Here is a 17,247-nt window from a genome sequence, read left to right on the forward strand (position 1 = left end):
TTTGTCGACGTGTGTAAACCTCATTCTACGAGAAATAACGCCTTTTATCGACAGAGTTCTGTCGATAGAAGGCATTATTGCATCTACGCTGTCCTTTGCGTCCACACTGTTATGTCGACAAAGCGGCTTGCTTTGTTGACAGAACTGGCTGTAGTCTAGACGCTCTTTGTCGACAGAAGCTTTGTCGACAGCATCTGTCGACAAAACTTCTGTCGACAAAGCCCTGTAGTCTAGACATACCCTAGGTGATGATAAGTGGTGTTCTATTGTTGGTTTTCTTGGGTCTGTCTTTAAGTAGATGGTCTCTGGGTATTCGTCTGGCTCTTTCAATTTGTTTTTTTATTTCTTCGGGTGGGTAATTGAGGTTTATAAATGATTGGTAGAGATCCTGAAGATTCTGGTCTCTGTCAGTGGGATTAGAGCAGATGCGGTTGTATCGAAGGGCTTGGCTATAGACGATGGATCGTATGGTGTGTTCTGGATGGGAGCTGGAGGCATGTAGATAACTGTATGAGTCAGTGGGTTTTCTGTAGAGAGTGGTATCTAATTTACCATTGGTGATTTGCAGGGCTGGACAAATAATGTAATCTACTTGCCCGTGACGAGTAGATTACAAACCGGAAGAGCCGGCGCAGAGCAATTTGCGCACGTGCAGAGCGCAGAACCATGCGAAACCGTGCGGCTGGTGAGTGGGGCTCGCCGCCACTTGGCGAGCCCTGGTGATTTGTACTGTGGTGTCCAGGAAATGGATCTCTCATGTAGAATGGTCCAGGCTGAGATTGATGGGGGGGGGGGGGTGTAGGTTGTTAAAGTCTCTGTGGAATGCATCCAGTGTTTCTTGGCCATGGGTCCAGATCATAAAGATGTCATCAATGTAGTGTTAAGTAGAGAAGGGGTAAAAGGGGACGGGATCAGAGGTAACATTCTGAGGAAACCCATGGTCAAGAAACACTTATTAAGATCTGTCTGACCTGATCTGTAAATGTGGCTTCTATTGAGAAGAGCCAGTGAGGAGCCATGGTTTAACGCAAAGCATGTGGGGTGATGGATTCCAGATGTGACCCTCTTGCTGAGTCAGGAGATGAAGGACAATCGGGAGCTTCCAAGGAGGTCTTACAGTGTACCGGTCTGGTGGGGCCATGCTGGACCAATGAGTATGATTGATGCTGTCCCTCCACTTATTTTGTTGACCACCTGATAAAGAAGAGGGATTGGCAAAAAGGCATATAAGGGGGAGAGGAGGGATGTTCCAAGGTATTGTAAAGGCTTCCCCCAAAGAGTTTGAGCAAATGCCCGCACATGAACAATACTGTGGACACTTCTTGTTTGCATAGGTTGCAAATAAGTCGATGACTGGGAATCCTCAATGTGTGAATATTATGTGAAGTATGTTGTTGTCCATCTCCCATTCATGCTTGGAAGTGAACTTCCTGCTGAGGGTGTCTGCTGTAACACTGTCCTTGCCTGGAAGGTAAGAGGCTTGTATCTGGACATCGTGGTCTGTGCACTACGACCGTAGGCGGGCCATTTCTTTGCACAGGTGGTAGGATCTGCCTGTTTATGTAGTACATTGTGGCTTGTTTGTCCGTAAAAATCTGTAGTGTTGCCCTGTATCTGTTACAGGAATTTCTGACATGCATATTGTACCTCTCTGAGCTCCAACAGGTTGATGTGGAGGGAGCGTTCATGGGACTGCCAGCGGCCCTGGACTGTGATGGGGCCTGAGTGTGCTCCACACCCCAGGATGGAGGCATCTGTCGTGATCTTCAGAGGACTTCTGTGGAAGGGTACCCCAGCGCACGCTTTTTTTGATCCGCCCACCAATCTAGTGAGTGATTGATACTTTTTGAGAGTGAAATCAGCTTGTTGATACTGGTGTAATGGAGTCTGTATGCTGTTCTGAGCCAATGCTGCATTGGCCTTATATGTAATCCGGCGTGAGATACCACTGATGTGTCCGCTGCCATGTAGCTTAGCAGCTGCAGGCAAGTTCTTGTGGGAACTTGAGGGCTAGTCGACAAGGTGCTTGATTGTTTGAAATCAGTGATGCGGAAGAAAGGCTGTTGCCTGGATGCAGTCGACATAGGTTCCAATAAACTCTATAATCTGAGCTGGTTGAAGCTTGCATTTGGGTGTGTTTATTTGCAGTCCCGGTGTCTAGAATAAGGACATGGCATGGGAGACTGTGCTGATGGCTTCTTGGCTCATGGTAGCTCTGATCAGGCAGTCGTCGAGATAAGGGATATCCACATTTCCCTTGTTCATGGAGGTGGACGATCAACACTGCAATAAGTTTTTAGAAGACCCTTTGGGCTGTGGAGAGTCCAAAAGGGTAGCATTCTGTATTAGAAATGTGCATTGCACAGTGTAAGCCTCAGATATTTCTGGTGTGCTGGATGGATGGACACATGAAAATAAGCATCTTGGAGGTCGAGAGTCAATAACCAGTCTCCTTTTAAGGCTGGTATTATGGTAGCTAAGATCACTATCTTGAAACACTGGCGTTGTATATGACGGTTGAGTCTCTTGAGATCAAGGATTGGTCTCCACCCTCCTTATTTCTTTGTTGTGAGGAAATAATGGGAGTAGAAGCCTTTGCCCCTGTGACGTTGGGGTATGGGTTCTATGGCACCTACGTGGAGAAGATGCTCAATCTCTTGGAGTAGAATGCTCTTGTGAGTTGGGTCCCCGAAAAGGGACAGTGATGGTGGGTGGGTAGAAGGGGTAGCAGTAAAAGGAATGAAGTATCTGGCCTTCACTATGTCTAGTACCCACTTGTCGGTCGTGATAGAAGACCAGAGGTGGAAGAAGGGCAGTAGACTTTGGCAGAATAGCACATGGAATTGGGGCTGTTCCAGACGAAGGGGCGACATTGGACTCTTGACCCCACCTTCAAAACGTTTGCCTCAAGGTCGACATCTGAGACGTGGCTGGCTGCTCAGTGGCCTATCTGCTCCTGGTTTGTCGTTGTCTCCTCCTGTTGTCAAAATGCCTCAGATTGGTTGAAAGGGGAGGATTTGTATCTGATTAAAATATCTATTTTGTTTGCGCTTGGCTGCAGGTATGTGTATGCCAAGGGTTTTCAACGTTGTTCTGGAATCCTTGAGTGAATGGAGGGACACATTGGTGTCAGCGAACAGCTTTGATCCCTGGAAGGGGAGATCCTCTATTGTGGCCTGCACTTCACAAGAAAACCCTGAAAAGTGGAGCCAGGAGGACCTCCTCATCACGATGGTGATGGCGTTGGATAATGCAGTTGTGTCGGATGAGTCCAAGGCAGGCTGTAGGGCTGTGTGGGAGATCAGCATTCTCTTGCTTATATTGGCAGAAAATTTTTCTTTTCTGTCATCTGATAAATTGTCAATAAAGAGTGAGAGTTGTTCAAAGAATTGGTGGGTGTATTTTGCCAACATTGCTGTGTAATTTGATATGCGGAACTGAAGAGAAGCCAAGGAATAGGCCTTTCTACCCATGAGGTCTAAGTGCTTCCACTCTTTATCGGGGTAGTGGGAATGGCGCTCTGTTTGCCCCTTTGATGAACTGCATCCTTCACGCTTGAGTTGGGGGAAGGATGGGAAAATAAGAAATCTGTGCCCTGTGGGGCCACGTAGTATTTATAGTCAGATCTCTCGCAGACCGGTGGAATCGTGTCTGGCGTCTGTCAAATGATTTTGGCAGGGTCCATAAGTGCAGGGTCCATGGGTAAGGCCAGTTTGGAGGCTGGCAAGGCGTGGAGTATGCTGGTCAGTTTGTTTTGGGTCTCAGGGAGGCTAATCAGGGAGACCTTGAGGATATCTGCAACTCGTTTGTAGAGTTCTTGGAAGGACATAAGAGGCAGGGACATGAGGATGTCACCTGGAAAAGGAGGAGGGGATGTGGGTTGCAGGACGAGGAAACAGATGACTCCTCATCACTGGAGGCAATTTCCTCTTCCTCTCAGCAGAGCGACCTGTCAAGAGATGGCAAGGATGTTGCTCTGGTGGTAGGAGCAGTTGGCATAGGCTGTTGCCCCTGTTGTGGGTGTTAAGCTCAATATGGTGCCCACGGGTCCCAATAGGGCCAGTTAGGGGGAAGTGACTTGGGAGGGAATAGCCATTGCAGTGGTTGTTGCTGTACCACCGCATGGTGTACTGGTGGCTGAAGCAGCTTTGGAGAGGAATGCCTTGGGGAGCGGGTGCTGATCAAGGTCTCCTCTTCAGCATCACTCGACAATGGTGGTGCTAAGCCTGGAGTATCTGAGCGTAAGAAACTGCTTGATGCGGGAGTGCCGTCGGTGCTGAATAGCTATGGCGTGGGCACAGAGAATATCCTGAACTCCTCTGCCGGGGTGAATGGGGCGGTACTGGCGTATGTGGTGTCGAGGGTAGCTGGGATAGAACTATGGCAGCTATCTGCAGTTCTGACTGTACCAACTAAGAGGGAGTTGGTACCGCATGCTTGTAACTCTTCGATGCCGGAAGTGGCATGGGTGCCAATGGTACTGTATGTGGCTTTGGCTTTTTCGGTGCCGACAGTGCCCCGGCTGCAGCCAGCTTGACCTCATCCTTCCTTGGAGCAGATGTATGTGCCAACGGAGCCTATGGCACGGATTTTGCCTTGGCCTTGCCCGGTGCCTTGCTTGGCTTCATTAGGTCCGTGGACCCTTGGGACCATTGGCACTGGATGATCCCAGAGCATCCCTGTCCAGAACCCTGACCGGAGTTTGAGCAGAGGGCACTTTAGGTGCTTGCTCCCATTTTTTTGCGGGAAAGTCAGCTTTACTGGAGGAGTGAGATCTCTTCCTAGTTTGGTCAGAGGAAGAGTTTCTTAAAGACAAGCTGGCTGACGTTGGTCTTTTGGACATGGCCAGAAGTGACGGTTGGTGCGGGGGAGAAGAGTGTTCCGGGTCTGAATCTTCTCACCCGTATTCACCAGTGAAAGGAGTTTTAATTGAAGTTCCCATGCCTTCCTTGTGTGAGCTGTAAGCTGTTTGCAATGTTGGCACTGTGTGGTACCGTGTGCCTGACCGAGGCAATGCACACACTGGGCATGACTGTTAGAGATGGGGATAGAAAGCCTGCAGGAGAGGCAGCATTTGTATCTCAGGAAACCAGACATCCCAGGAAGAACAGAGCTGTTGGACCACACCAATTTTTGGTCTGGTTTAACAGGAAAAGTCTGCCTCCCTCCCCATAAAGAAAAAACAAATACTTAACTCTAACTAACTAAAACACTCACTAATAACTGAAAAAACATTCAACTAGTAAACGAATGAGGAGAGCAACTGCGGTTCTGACCGACGCCGACAGCAGTAGAGAAGGAACTGAAGGGACGGTTGCTGTGCATGTGTGGTAGTGGCACAGTGCATGCTGCCTACCTGGCCCACTGGAGGACACTGCTACTGTAAATCTCCGACTAGGCACACAATGGGACCTCAAGACTTAAGTTGGAGCACCCACAGGGACACTCCTTGAAGAAGAACTAGGATACCCATTTTCAAGACAAAAATATGTTAACTGAGTTGCCCAGAGCTCATTTAGTAAGTGGTTAAACCAAGAGTTAAACTCCATGAATCCTAGTTTCCAATCCCTGGCTAATCACTCCCATGGTGTCCAACCTGCAAACCACCAGCCACATGTGGCTATTTGGTCGGTTGAGCGTGGCTAGTTCGCTACAGCAGTAGCCATTCTAGTGGCTACCGCTGCAGAACTGGTTGGACACCACGGCACTAGACAAAATTTTCTCTCAAATGATTACGGTGAGGGTACAAACCAAGAGAATTTTTTGTACACGAGTCTGGTGAAAAAACTGTTAATTCATTTTCTCTGGTAAGTGTGATTTTTGTATGAAGCAGTTTCATTTTTGCTGAAACATGCTTAAGATTCCCTTCCAGTACTGCAAAGCACCTTGAAAGGTCGGCAAGCACTTTTATATTCTCAGATCCATCTACAACACTGCAGTAGATGAAACGGATTGACCTATACAAGAACTGAAACAGCCTCTCTGAAATAATCTATCTAAACTCTTTTGTAGCTGCAGCAGTGTTTGTCATGGGCATATTTGAAAATAGTACCTATGTACTGCTGCTGATACAGGGCTTGATATGTTTTAAGTAATGGCCATGGTCTCATGGGATATAACCAAACATGAAATAAATTGCTGCAGAGCACAGAATACAGTACACAAGATAAAATACGCCCATATTAAAATGTGTGCAGAGCCCTGTGCCCATTACTGAACTCATTAAAGACAGCAATACTTTGTAACACACGCTAATCTTTAATATTCATAGCTTGGTTAATTTGCATATCATGCCATAAATAGTTGAAGCAGAGGTAAAACACAAAGCGCTCTACTTGCATTTCTAATTATGCTTAAAATCAAATGTAAATCATAACACATCCAAGACACCGAAAATATTAAAATTTGCTGTCTTGCAGTTAAAGTCTTTAAAAAAAAACCAATTATCTGTAAAAGGAAGAATCAAAGAGGGCTACACGAACGTGTATGAGGGATTGTGTTGGCTTAAGTTGCCAGTCAACATGTTCAAGTTATAACTTTGGGAGTAAGAGGAAAAAGATGTGCAACTACTTAGTTGGACTCAATTACCTAGTAGTTACTAAGTCACAGAGGGCTAGCCGTGTTAGTTTGTAACTTTAAAAATCATGAGTTGTCCTGTGGCTCCTTAGAGATTAACAAAAATATATAGGATCATGAGCTTTTTTGGGTAAAGCCCACTTCATCAGATGAGTTGGAGTGGAAAATAACAGAAACCATATATCTAGTAGCAAAAGTAGTACTCTATAATAGCAATTGTAGGACCTGTGTTAATGAAGCTAATTAAGTGGGCTGGATGTGTTCCATTCATAGTTTTTTATGTGAAAATGCAAATGTTAAAGACAGGAGAAATGGGTTTTGAAATGTGCCATCTAGTTAATGTCTTGATTCAAGCCCAAGGTAACAGTGTCAAACTTGCAGATGAATTCCAGTTTTGCAGTCTCTCTCTCTGTAATCGGGTAGTGAAATTCCTTTGCAGAAGAATGGCTACTTTAAAATCCATGATTGAGTGACCAGGCAGGGTAAAACGTTCCCCTACAGGTGTGTGCGCGCGTTACCATTTCTGATTTGCATCCATTTATCCTTTGTCACAGAGACTGTCCGGTTTGGCCAACACACATGGCAGAGGGGCATTGCTGGCACTTGATGGCATATATCACATTAGAGGATGTGTAGTTGTATGAGCCCCTTATGTTGTGGCTTATGTGGTTAGGTCCTTTGATAGTGTTGCTTGTATAGATATGTGCACAGAGTTGGCAACCGGGTTTGTTGCAGGGGTAGGTTCCTGGGGGAGTGTATCTGAGGTGTGATGTGGCACTGCTGGAAAGAATTTGCTTTTTTCTGGAGGGATGAGGATCAGCCTGTCTCCCAAGGCCTGCGAGCGTGAGCCATCATTTTCCAAGATAGGTTAACTCAGGACCTACAACTGACAGGTATTTCTTTTGCTGTTTATATATATAATCATAGTTTCTGTTATTTTCACTCCAACACATCTGATGAAGTGGGTTTTACCCATGAAAGCTCATGATCCTACATATTTTTATTAGCCTCTAAGATTTCACAGGACTGCTTGTTTTTTCTAGTAGTTACTGTCAATTCTTCAGGCTGAAGGTTTCCAAGGTGCCAAACCTTCCATTGTCAAGCAATCTTTGCTATTCCCATTTACAATGTTTGCGGCTAATCTGCTGTTTGTTTACAAGAGGAGAATAAAGGAAGTTATTACATTCATATTTAAAGTATCACTGCAAAACTCTTTTCTGCAAACAATATTGATGTGTCCTTGACAAACTGCATCAGTATATTTGGAGGAAAAAAAAGATGCTTCTCCTTTTCTGTTTTTTAGATGTTCACTCTAGATGTTCACTTTTCTGTTTTTTAGATGATCCCATAATGTTCCACATCAATATTCACCATGCCAGGTGAAAGACTCAGTGACTTGTACCTTCTGCCAAGAACAGCAGAATTGTAAGTGGAGAGCATTAGTGCCATTTGTTAGCTACTTGCATCTTCCCCCATCACCCAATGTGGCCTTTTGTTTACGGCACTGACAGTAAAATAAAACTGAGTAAGTTTAATTATAGAAGACCCATAAATCTCTTCTCTCAGTCCCAAAAGGTATCAGTGCCAACCTCTTCCTCATCTCCAATAAAGACAAACCTAAGGTGAGAAGATGTAGCTTTCTGACGAGAGCAAATTTAAGGAAGCACAGAAAATTGACAGGAGCAACTCATGCATCTAGCCAGCCTCCAGACTGGCATCCTACAGAGCAGGGCCCGAAGGACAGGAAATACACAGCCAAGAACCAGCTCCGACAGTGAAATTTCAACACAGGATTTTGTGAGATTTTACTGAAAGGGTTCGGTGTCCATATTATATGGTGGGGGTTGGAGGTGGAGGAGGAGAACAGCCACACCTGTGCAACGCCACAACATCAGAGGCTGGATTTTGCTTCAAACTGACATTTCTATGGCACCATCTTCTAAAAGAGACCTAAACCAGTAGCTCCAGAGCTATGATGGCCCTTCATAGACACAACATTTCACACTCAATGGTGTTAAAGCAGTTAAGCATTTCCTTCATCTACTGGCAGCCAACACTATGGCAAGCAGATTGTCATGCTAACTACAGGCAGTCCCTGAGTTATGCGAATCCGACTTATGTCGGATCCGCAGTTACGAACGGGGCTTTTCTCGCCCCGGAGGACTGGAGCGGCGGGACGCCCAGATGCGCCGCAGTCCCGCCACCCATGTCCTCCGGGGCGAGAAAAGCAGCTCCGCGTCTCCCTGGTCTGCTGGGGGGGAGAGCCCCCCCAGCAGACCAGGGAGACGCGGAGCAAAGCCGCGGAGCACGCCAGCAGCGGGACAGCCGCGGCGCGTCTGGGCTGTCCCGCTGCCCGCGTGCTCCGCGGCTTTGCTCCACATCTCCCTGGTCTGCTGGGGGGGGGGGGGGGGCGCACCTAGTGCGCCCGCCCCCCCCCCCCCCCAGCAGACCAGGCTTTTCTCGCCAACGACGCCTGGGGTAGAGCAGCTGGGGCGCTGCCGGGTTGGTCCCACAGCGCCGCTCCTCGGCGCTACTGGACCAACCCGGCAGCACCCCAGCTGCTCTGCCCCAGGTGTCCCCAAGTCAGCCGCTGCTGAAACTGACCAGCGGCTGACTACAGGAAGCTCAAGGCAGAGTTGCTCTTACCCGGCTTCCTGGAATCAGCTGCTGATCAGTTTCAGCAGCGGCTGACTTGGGGACACCTGGGGTAGAGCAGCTGGGGTGCTGCCGGGTTGGTCCCCGCAGCGCTGAGGTGCGGCGCTGCGGGGACCTATCCTGCAGCGCCCCAGCTGCTCTGTCCCAGGCATCCAAATTCAGCCACTGTTGAAACTGATCAGTGGCTGATTCCAGGAAGCCCGGGGCAGAGCAACTCTGCCTCGGGCTTCCTGTAGTCAGCCGCTGGTCAGTTTCAGCAGCGGCTGAATCTGGTCGCCAGTTCCGACTTAAGTACAAATTCAACTTAAGAACAAACCTACAGTCCCTATCTTGTACGTAACACGGGGACTGCCTGTATTTAAAAAAAAAAGAAAAAAAAAAAAGGGCTGACTTTCACTACTCCAGTGAGCTGCAATTGCTAATTTAACCTTGGGCTAGGATGAAACAACAGAAGCCTTTTTCTTCAGTGCAGCTGGTAACTTTATCTTACATGAGGGAGGTAAACTTGAAGAACAGCTGGAATTTGGGATTCAGCTAAAGCGTTAGAGTTTTGAAGGTTGCCAATATAGCATGACAGGATTGTGTGGAAAGAAAATCACCTGACAGAAAAGTTAGTCCCAGAAATAGAAGAATGTTCTACCTCCAAGATCTTTTAGGCTGCTAAGCTATGTTCACTGAAACCAAGAGAGGCAACCAAAACAGGTGTCCTAGAAGGCTAGATTCTATAGTTCTCAACTCTATGAAATTACGAGGAAAAATATACAGAATGCTCCATCTTTCTTCTCTTTTTGCCCTCCTGCATTTCACACACAAAATTTAATTTTAATGTTTTCCTCTTGTCACTGATTTGATCCCTAGCCAGGAAGAGAGACCTGGGAATTCTAGAGAGAGGGGATGGGGCCTGGATACAGTGGGTGCTTTAGCATCTCATTCAGGCGGGATCAGGGTAAGCCAGTATGCTTGTATGGAATTTTGGAGCTGCAATATTCAGTTAACACACATGCATGTTGCACCATGTGCCCATCAATGGTAAAAGACAAGGCAAAGTCTTTCAAGACAAGTGGGCATCAACTGAAGTCGATTAAACTCTAGTCGTTACAATGGTGAGGGCAGGGGTTCAATTCTCAAATCACTTCCAAACATACTGTGTTCAATGGTTGCTCTTTTGACTAAAGCATAAGATGGAGTCAGGAGATCCAGGTTTTATTCCTGACTACTGTAATATGACTAAGGGCTTGTCTGTTACAAAGCGAGGCTGACATAAAGCAGCTTACATCCACCTAACTGGAGGTGTACACATTGCAGTGTTCCTTCTGCTGGATAACTCTCCTGCTATGCCAACATAAAAGAATCATCTCGACGGGAGGGACACAGCTTGCAGCAGTGGTCTCCAACCTTTTTAAGCACGAGATCACCTTTTGAATTTAAGTACAATCCAAGATCTACCTCAAACCCAAATACCCTTGTCCCGCCTCCTTTGTGCCCGCCCCTGCTCACTCCATCCTCCCTGCCTCCCTCCCTCCCACTTTTCACCAGGCAGTAGCAGGGGGTTGGGGTGCAGGCCTTGGTTTTGGATTAAGGAATTTGGAGTGCGAGAGGGGCACTGAGCTGAATATAGGGCAGGCAGTTGGTGTTCTAGGTACAGGCTCTAGGAGGGTGTTTGCAGGGATGCTTGAGGCTAGAGCAGGGGCTTGGCGTGCAGAAGGGGGTTCATGACTTGGGGCTCAGGATGTGGGCTCCAGCGGGGCACTGCTTCCCTCAGGTGGCTCCTGGGTGGTGGTACAGTGGGGTTAAGGCAGGCTCACCCCAGCCTTAGCCCTGCACCATTCCCAAAAGCAGCCAAACTCCCTCCAATCCAAGTCCTGTTGTGCCCCCCTCCCTGCTCTGTGGACATAGGATACGGACTGGGATAGGACACCTTGACATCAGTGCCCCTCTTCTCCCTGCCCTGCCCTGCCCAGCCCAGCAAGCAGGAAGCTCCCGGAGGTGGGGAGAGGCAGCTCCAAGGCAAAGAGCAGGACATGCACAGCAGTAGGGGGAGGGGCAGCTGAAGTGCCTACACTAGGTAGCCTCTTCACCAAACCAGTCAGGATCCCCTGGCAGAGGCTCCAAGATCTACCAGTAGCTCCCGATCGACTGGTTGGTGACCCCTGGCTAAAGCGATGCAGCTTCAGTGTAGACATTGTGATACTTACATCAATCACCCTAAATGCCCTCCAGGAGGTATCCCACAACGTCCCGTGTCATCAGTTTGTACTCAGCTGCCCTGCAGCCAGACACACAGGCCCCTCCCCTTTTAATGTCCCAAGAACTACTGAAATTGCTCTTCTGGGTTGCCAGTCTCACACAGCAGCTGAGCATGCCAGCTGGATATCCTGAGTCTCCATACTCTTTCCATTAGGAGGCTGTGCCTCTGAGTGGGTCCGTAGGGAGAAACCAGTGGAGTGTAGGGAGACAGCAGAAAATAATGACAAGGGCCTCCCCCCACTCTATGCATCTTCTGGGGCTACAGTGGTAGGCAGGCACGCCACCCTGCAGGTGATTAAACACGACAGCTGCTGTTCTATCCCCTTTAAAGATATGTTCCCTTGCATGTAGGAAGTGTACCTCGGCATTACTTAGGCTTGTTTGCATTGGCGTGGAATAAAAGTGTACTTATGGAAACTGAATTTAACTTTATTATTCCCTATCACATGGTGGCTGCTGCTAAGATTCAAGACAATAACAATAAGCGCATGTGCATTGTTCTAGGTGGGCACACATAGCAATCGTTACGAGGTTCAGAGCTCAGTACAAATAAACTAGGCTAGGAGCAGCACACTATAGCAGGACACGTTCCTGAGGCTCAGTGTTAAAATGCTCCTTCAAGGCCTCCCTCAGCCGAACAGCTCCTTCAACTCTGCGGAGCTCCTCTCGTAGCTTTGTGTTCATGAGGCACATCACAAAACTAAAGAGAATTAGGGATGGTGAATTTAGATCAATTGGCTAATTGAATAGTCAATGCAATCTGCATCGACTACAGCCAGTCCCCGAGTTGCGAACGGTCAACTTACGACCGTTCGCAGTTACTACCAAAAGTGTCGTAATTGGCAGACCCCGAGTTACGAACGTGATCCACGCTTACGAACAGCATGGTCGCGTGTAACTCAATGGGGTCCCACTTATGAACAAACTGAGTTACGACCAATTGCTTGGTCCGTAACTGGTTCGTAAGTCGGAGACAGGCTGTATTCGATTAGTCAATAAGGGTACCTCTGCCTTTGAAGTGTAGCAACAGCTTCCGGGGCTGTTGCTACACTTCAAGGGTGAAAGCACCGCGGGAAGCACAGGGCACCCCACTGGCCCTGTGTTCCCCGCAGCGTTTCAAAGTGGCAGCACCGCATGGAGCCAACCCTGGCCTGCACACGGCACTGCCGCTTTCAAACACTGCATGCAGCCAGCAGCACCACGCGGGGCCCCAGCTCTGAAGCACCCTCTCCCCTCCCTGCCTTGCTGCCTCTTTCTGATACAGGCAGTGAAGGAGGAGGGGGGAAGTGCCTAGTCGACTAATGTGCCGACTATCCGATAAGCATTTGCTTATCGGATAGTCAACTAGTCATTCACATCCCTAAAGAGCACTGCAGGATCCATGCATTCTGACAGAGACGGTTGGGTCGCATGTTACCAGGGCAATTGACAAGTAGGATGATGAGAACCCTAGTAGGATGCCCATGGAATGATGGGGTTGAGAAACCTGCATCATGTGAGGCTAAACCCGTGCCCTTGAGGCATTGCAAACCCTTCCCCAAAATCCTGCCGACAGTTGCGCAGTGCACGCATTGCTTTTTGTGTCCAAGCAAGAGCTGCTAGAAAGAGTACAGTGTGGACATTCAACATGATTTAATTGCAGTGGTGGGTACATGTCAGAGTAATTTATGTGGACTTAGCTTTGTAGTGCAGACATGGCCTAAGGAAGAGAGGTGAAGTGACTTGGGCCATCTGTAAAACAGAACAATAATTTCCTGACTCACAGAGACGCTCTCAAGCTTAATATCTGCAAAGCAATTCAAGATTCTTGGCTAGAAAGTATTACTACTAACATTACTGTCAATGACATAAATAATCTCTCTTTAGCAGGCAGAAGTGGGTCTTGATTTTATGGCAGGCCAAGACCATCCCTGACAAAAGCATGGATTTTTAGCACAACAGTGACCTGGAAGACCCAGAGAGCTATACTTTTTACCCACAGTTTCCTGCATGTAAAGCTCCAGAAAGAGATGGCAACTGTGACCCGTAAAACTTAGACATCACCCTAGCTCCACAGCCCTGACCCTACTATGACATTTTTATCTTCCCTACTTAGCAGGGGCAAATAATGCTGCCCTGATTGAGGGACTCTAATCGAGCATATTTCTGCTCTGAAGAAGCTCAAATTGACCTTAGGTCCTCAATGCTCACAAAAGTAAGTAGCAATAGAAGAAGAAAGCATCCAGGGCACTCAAGGTAAAATACGTTTTTACAGAGTTATGTTCAAAGCGCCAGTTAAAAAAAAAAATCAGCCAAATCTAGGACAAAAATAACTTCCCTCTAGACAAATTTTAAGAAACAGCAGAACATGTGCGGTACATGACAGATTAAGGTGAAAGAAAGATGGTTTACTGTGATCTATGTTCTTTGCAACTTTTATTTCACCACTAGGTCTCCAATCATTAGATTTTAGACTTTCGGCGAGGTTGTCCTCAAGTAAGAAAGCATTTTGCTGTCATCAGAACTCAGCTGACTGATCCTAAGGAAAGAGTAAGCTAAATATCACCAGAGGGATCTAGGTGAAAGTCAGATTATTGAATCTATGCTGCAGAATCACCATCACTGTTTCTCTGTCTCAAGGTTTGTCCACATTAACATTTTGTTCTCAGCAAACTGGAATGTACAACCAGTCTGCATTAGCCTGCCAAACACTATCTATTCATATGGAGAAGGGGTGAGCAAAATGCAGCCCATGGGCCACGTCTGGCCCACCAATCTGCCAGATCCAACCGGCTGCCACCATTCCGTGGCCCAGTGGGAGCTTTGGGCAGGCTCCCTGCCTTGTGTCTCTGTACGCCACTCAAAGCAATCAAGTACGGGGGCTATGTGCTCTGCCCGCAACGAGCCCCTTGCGGCGGGATGGGAGGGCATCCCCAGCACAATCTCTCAGCTCCCATTGGCCTGAAATGAGCCAATGGGAGCTGCCTGGGCTGTGCTTGCAGCACAGGCAGTGCACAATGAGCCTTCCCCTCCCCCCCAGGGGCTTGTGGTGCTCAGAGACCATATGGCCTGTGGGGGCATGGAGGGCAGGGAGACTGCCTGAGGCTCACCTAGGCAGCTCTTGGCCAGCCACGCAGAGCTGCCTAGGTGAGTGCCTCCCAGACAGAACCTGCACCAGGCCTCACCTCCCCTTCCTGCATTCCTGCCCCATGTAACTCAAACCTTCTGCACCCCTGCTCCTGCAACCAAACCCCCCTCATAGACTCTGCACGCCAATCTCCTACCCCAGGTCACAACCCAAACTCCTGCACCCCCATCACAGGTCATAACCCCCTCCAAGACCCTGTACTAGGGTTGCTATGAGTAGCTAGCATAAGCTTATCGGGTATTCGAGTGGAGTACTGACTACTCACTCCCCCGCTTGCTGCCTCAATGAGAGGCAGCAAGGGGGCGGAGACAGAAGCTGGTGCGCGGGGTAGGAGACGGCTTAAAAGTTGGTTCCCACCAGCACCGTCTCTGCAGTGTCACCTGCCTCCCACCCCCGCTGCCTCTATCAATCTAAGGCAGCAGCGGGAGGACAGGGGAGGCTGCTCCAACAGCAGCCGCTATCCACAGGATACCAGGGGGGAGTTGGGTGTTCCCGCCGACGGGAGCTGCAGCCGCCAAGCAGCCCCTGTTGGCCACATGCAGGGGCTGCTCCAGAAGTAGCCTCAGGCTGCAGCTAACCCTGGCCGCCATGAACAGGGGCTGATGCCAGGGCGCCACAGAGCAGATGGCTCCCAGACCCAGGCTGGCTCCTGAAGTTACCCCCACTGCGGCTCCGCAGAGCAGCCCTTATTGACAATCACGTATGGATACAAATTGTATCAACTACACAATTAGCTAGATAACCTCAATTTAACATCCTTACCCTGCATCCCCACCTACACTCTTCCTCCAGCCCAGAATCCTCCCCTGCATCCATACCCATTTTCCCTCCTAGACCCCCTTCTGCACATCATCTCCATCAACAGCATGGAGGAGCGAGACCCTAGACCACTTACCAAATTCTTCGTTTTTATCCAACAGTCAGGACACCGGTTTTGTAGTTTCTACCTTAAAAGAGTTGCAGCAGAGAAATCCCATCACCCCAAAAGGTGAGCATTTACCCCGGTTTTCACAGTTAGTACAATCGGCATGTAGAGAGAAGTGAAAGCAAGCTGTTCAGAGTGTACAAAGCTATTTTGCTGTTCATATGTACCCTGGCATTTTGCCCAGACCTATTTTTAAGCCCATTTACTAGAAATCCCACAAATTAAAGGAAATACGGATAATGTTGTAAGAATCCTTTGGGCCAAATAAAAGCTACATATAATTTTCCTTGCGCATCAGAGTAAGATCCTTAACCACAAAAACCAGATTTCCCCAAAGCTCTTTTGCAACAGTGAGAGAATCTTGTTTTGTAAAAAGTTGCTTTGATTCACTACAGGATTACATGATGGCAGACACCACTGCTTAGCTGACTATGCCTTTAAGCTAAAACTGTAAAAGGTAATTACTGTTATCAAATGGAAAGGTGTTAAGAGAACACAAATAAGCTAAATATCTACAGCTCACGAATGGCTACTGTGAATGACAGCAAGACAGGCAGAATGGGCTCACAGAGAAAGCTTTAAGATAGTCAGTGTAGTGTTTTCCTCCACACAGGACACAGCCATGTATTTTTACTTTCTAGTTTCTTTCAAAATGTACGCTAATGCTATTCATAAAAGTTCAGTCTGCAATAGTGCAGCAACATCCTGTTCCACAGGGCTTCTCAACGCACAGCCCGGGGGCCGCATGCAGGCCTGTTTGAGGCCCGCGGTGTGGCTTGAGTTTACACGGGGCTCAACATGCGGCCCACAGGTGGGATCCTTTGAACATGGTCTCCATCTAACATACAAAGGAGAATGTTTGTAAGTTTGTGCTCTGATAACTTGGACCCTACCGCAACCAAACTTTTCATGGGGTAACCTTTCCTGCAGGAGAAGGTTTTAAGGTACTTTTGGACCTGATCGGGCCCAATTTCAACCAGTAAAAATAAAAAATAACCCGCTGAGCCCACCCTAGGTCATGTGCCCACCGCCTGTGGCCCCCAGCACCATCTGGGACTCACCACACCCCCACGCGCACAACAGCTCAGGCACCCGCCCTGCCCTCCGCGGCTACGGTTACCAGGTAGTCTAAAAAAAACCTTGGACACACTTGATAGGGGGCGGGGGGCAAGGGACTGGCTGGAAGGGGGAGGGGCCGGGAAGCAGAGCTGGCTGGGGGAGATCGGGGGTGGGGCAGCCGGTGAGAAACAGAGCTGGTTGGGAGGGGGGGGGGGTGTCAGGGGCAGCAGGGCTGGCCGGGGGAGTGCGGGAGACGGGTAGCGGGGGGGAAGCAGAGCTGGTCGGAGGCGGGAGGAGTGTCGGGGGCAGCAGGGCTGGCCGGGGGAGGGCGGGAGAGGGGCAGCTGGCGGGAAGCAGAGCTGATTGCGGGGGAGGGGCCAGGGGCAGTGGGGCTGGCCACGGAAGATGGGGAGGGGGGCGTCAGCAGGAAGCAGAGCTGGTTGGGAGAGATTGGGGTGGGGGGGCCGACAGGAGACGGGCTGGCTGGGGGAGATCGGGAGGAGGAGAACCGGCAGGAAGTAGGGCTGGCGGGCGGAGGCAGAGGGAAGCGAATCAGCCGGCAGGGAGCAGGACCCAGCAACGCCAGGTAACTCCAGCTAGTTGGGAATATGCTCCACAACAGCAAGGTCTCTCTCAGGCGGTGTAAGCATTTGAAAGA

General features: G+C 48.9%; 1 protein-coding gene across 4 annotated transcripts in view; it reads right to left on the reverse strand.

The window, feature by feature from the left end:
- Positions 1-17,247, reverse strand: part of NACC2 (NACC family member 2) — a 153,259-nt gene that overhangs the window by 42,196 nt on the left and 93,816 nt on the right. The window contains exon 1 of one of the 4 annotated variants that reach the window (XM_075905541.2): positions 15,501-15,848. The exons of the other annotated variants lie outside the window; for them this stretch is intronic. The gene's annotated coding sequence lies outside the window, so the exon portion shown is untranslated. Of the gene's footprint in view, positions 1-15,500; positions 15,849-17,247 lie in introns of those variants that run through there. 4 annotated transcript variants of the gene reach the window in all.

The sequence above is a fragment of the Pelodiscus sinensis genome, chromosome 23, assembly GCF_052426305.1.
Source record: "Pelodiscus sinensis isolate ZL-2025 chromosome 23, ASM5242630v1, whole genome shotgun sequence".
In the NCBI taxonomy this organism is placed as follows: Eukaryota; Metazoa; Chordata; order Testudines; family Trionychidae; genus Pelodiscus; species Pelodiscus sinensis.